Here is a 3,480-nt window from a genome sequence, read left to right on the forward strand (position 1 = left end):
TTCATGCCCCAGATGGCCACAACAGCCAGAGATGGGCTGATCTGTTCTTCCAGGTCTCCCACATGTGTGCAGGGGCCCAAGCCCTTGGACCATCTTCTACTGCTTTCCCAGGTACATTGAAGGGAGCTAGATTGAAACTGGTGCAGCCGGGACTCAAACCAACGGCCATATGGGATGCCAGTGCTGCAGGCGGCAGTTTAACCTGCTACACCACAGCTCTGGCCCCTAGGGAAAGCTTTAAGTCTGATGTTTTCCCCTGCCCAGTTAAGAGTCTTTGAGAAAGAATGGTGCAGAATATATAACTCCTTAGTGGAGAAATCTGAAAACATCTTTAACTCTCCCCTTTGATTTAATCATTTTGGTTTTGAGCCCAGGATTTGTTAGCCTTCTGGTTTGGTATTGGCCACAATCCTAGTTTTTCCAACTGTCTAAAATCTGGATTTGCTATCAGAAAATGATGCTTTTTTACAAAAATCTTACATAGATCATAGCTTGCTGATCAGTTCAAATCCACATTAACCAATAAGACCTATTATTGGTGAAAAAGAAGGAAAAAATAAACTATTGGCTCTACACATACACACACACACACACACACTAAGAAAATCTGTATGTCAGATACACACACAGAGTCACAATACACAACAATGGGAAACCCAGTTGTTACAGTCCATGAAGGACTCTTGCAGTGCTGGAAAGACCCTGCTCTGTCATTCATGTAGACAATTCTACACCAGAAGTTCTACCATCCTATGGGATATTGTCTTGTCCACTGCTTTCCATGGTCTCCTGGCTCTGCCCTCTGGCAGTGTCTTCCTGGTCTATTACCCTCCATGGTCATGTCTGGGGAGTCTACCCTACTTAGGGGATGGGCAACTTTCTCGGCCTACAAAGTTGAGAATCCAAGGGTTTGTGGGGTGGCTCAGAATGACAAAAGCCCTGTTTATTACTTCTTAAGCAGTACAATTGCTTCAAAGATTCTGCTCTATTTGTTTCCAGACAGTTCCGTGTGCTAATCATATCCCATGTGCTAATCATACCAAATTCGTTGTGTAGTATTGTTGTTGCTGTTGTTCTAAAATGGCTTCATTTCTTTTCTTCCTTGGCCTCATGCTTGGGTCTGATATTTTCAGTATCTCTCACTCTGTCTTTCTCCCTCCCTATCTCTTTCTCTCTTCTGCCCCCATTTCCCTACCCCCACCAGTAGGATTAGAGGAGGAATAACCTCAACTTGACCTTTGCCACAAGGCAGAATCACTGTGTTCAAAGGAGCCATCTCCATGGTCTTTTCTTGCTGAGTGCCTTTTCTCAGTGTAGCAGGGACAAAAGGAGTCGGACAGAGCAACTCTGGAAGAGTTCAGGCTGGTAACTGCTGGGGAATGGAAGATAAACTATCTCATAATTTATAGGTTTTCTATTCCATTCATGCCTGCTTTCAAACCAGTTGACTCTTGCCTGACATCATTTCATTGCTTTAATTCCTCACCATAACTAACACACATCAGCACTATCATATTTTCAGCTGCATTCCTTAGAACTACTGACTCACTTGGTACTTGATCTGCCTGTCAAGTTATCATTAGTCACCACATGTCTGGTTAACTAAACGTACTTCCAGTGGTAGCACAGATCTGTTTACTGGCCTGCTATGTCTTTCTTCGTGGTCAAGTCAGCCGGTATCACCTATTTAGGTTTTGGTTTGTGGCACTACCCTGCCCTCACCCCAATTCAGGATGCCAATTTTGGGTTTATTTAGGAAAAGCTAAGGAGCAGTGACAGCCTAACACAGGTAATAAGTAATTTTCTTTTTAAAAAAGATTTATTTATTTATTTATTTATTTGAGAGGCTGAGTTATAGACATGGAGAGAGGTCTTCCATCTGCTGCTTCACTCCCCAAATGGCTGTAGTGGTTGGAGCTAGGCCAATCCGAGGTCAGGAGTCAGGAGCTTCTTCCAGGTCTCCCACATGAGTGCAGGGGCCCAAGTACTTGGGTCATCTTCCACTACTTTCCCAAGTCATCAGCAGGATGCTAGATCAGAAGCAGAGCAGCTGAGACTCCAATCTGGCATGTATATGGGACGCCGTGCCATAGGCAGAGGCTTAGCCTACTCCACCACAGCACTGGCCCCAGTAGTTTCCCCTCAGCCTTTGCACACCACCCTTCATTCTCTTCCTCCGTGCTACCTACAGAAGTGGCTGCCTTCTCAGCACTTGGGAAGGCATTCATTGTGCCTGCTCATCTCCATTTAACAGAGAATCATGGCCACCCTCAGAACTCTAGTGAAGCCCAAGATCATCAAAAAGAGGACAAGAAGTTCATCTGGCACCAGTCTGACCGATACGTCAAGATTAAGCATCACTGGCAGAAACCCAGAGGTGCTGACAACAGGGTGCAGAGAAGATTCAAGGGCCAGATCTTGATGTCCAACACTGGTTTCGGGAGCAACAAGGAAGCAAAGCACACGCTGCCCAGCGGCTTCCAGAAGTCCTCAGTCCACAATGTCCAGGGGCTGGAGCTGCTGCTGATGTTCAACAAATCTTCCTGTGCAGAGACTGGTCACAGTGTTTCCTCCAAGAGTCCCAAGGCCATCAGGGAAAGAGCAGCCCAGCTGGCCATCAGAGCACCAACCCCAATGCCAGGCTGTGCATTGAAGAAGATGAATAGACAGCCGGGGTTCATGTTTTATTTGTGTTTAAATAAAACCTTGAAAATTGAAGAAAAAACACAAAAAACTAGCAGTCTTAGATGGGTGTTCCAATTGGAGAGCTGACCCTTTTCAACACAATCACCTAGGGTCCCAGGAGTCTTCCTTCTTGTGGCTCCCCCATTGCTTCAGTCCTTTCCCTATTTGCATTCACCAAATCAAAAAAGAAAAGAGCACAGAGCAACATCTATAGAGAGTTCTTTTTTTAAAAAAGATTTATATATTTATTTTAAAGTCAGAGTTACACAGAGAGAGGAGAGGCAGGGAGAGGGAGAGGTCTCCCATCCACTGGTTCACTCCCCAATTGGCCGCAATGGCTAGAGCTGCGTCAATCCAAAGCCAGGAGCCTGGAGCTTCTTCCAGGTCTCCCACATGGGTGCAGGGGTCCAAGGACTTGGGCCATCTTCTACTGCTTTCCCAGGCCATAGCAGAGATCTGGATCGGAAGTGGAGCAGCCAAGTCTTGAACCGGGATGCCAGCGCTGCAGGCCACAGCATTAACCCGCTGCACCACAGCACCGGCCCCTAAAGAGAGTTCTTAAGATATTCTCACTCTCCACTGGAAAGAACTCAGTCCTGTGGTCCATACCTACCTACAAAGGAGGGAGTGTGGTCTAGCAGGGTACTGAGAGAAGTGAAGAATCTTATTATACACTTTTCAGATCTTTTTACACCAAGGAAATTTACATTATATCCACTGTAGCCCTACTTAAGAAGACAGGGGCTGGTGGGTGCTGTGGTGCAGTAGATTAAGCTACCACCTGCAGTGCCAGCA

The 3,480-nt window shown here is 46.1% G+C and overlaps 1 pseudogene; it reads left to right on the plus strand.

Annotated features, from left to right (window-relative positions):
* The first annotated feature begins 2,260 nt into the window (after nucleotides 1-2,260).
* Nucleotides 2,261-2,666, plus strand: LOC133761097 (large ribosomal subunit protein eL32-like; annotated as a pseudogene).
* Nucleotides 2,667-3,480: the final 814 nt, after the last annotated feature.

The sequence above is a fragment of the Lepus europaeus genome, chromosome 5, assembly GCF_033115175.1.
Source record: "Lepus europaeus isolate LE1 chromosome 5, mLepTim1.pri, whole genome shotgun sequence".
Lineage (NCBI taxonomy): Eukaryota > Metazoa > Chordata > Mammalia > Lagomorpha > Leporidae > Lepus > Lepus europaeus.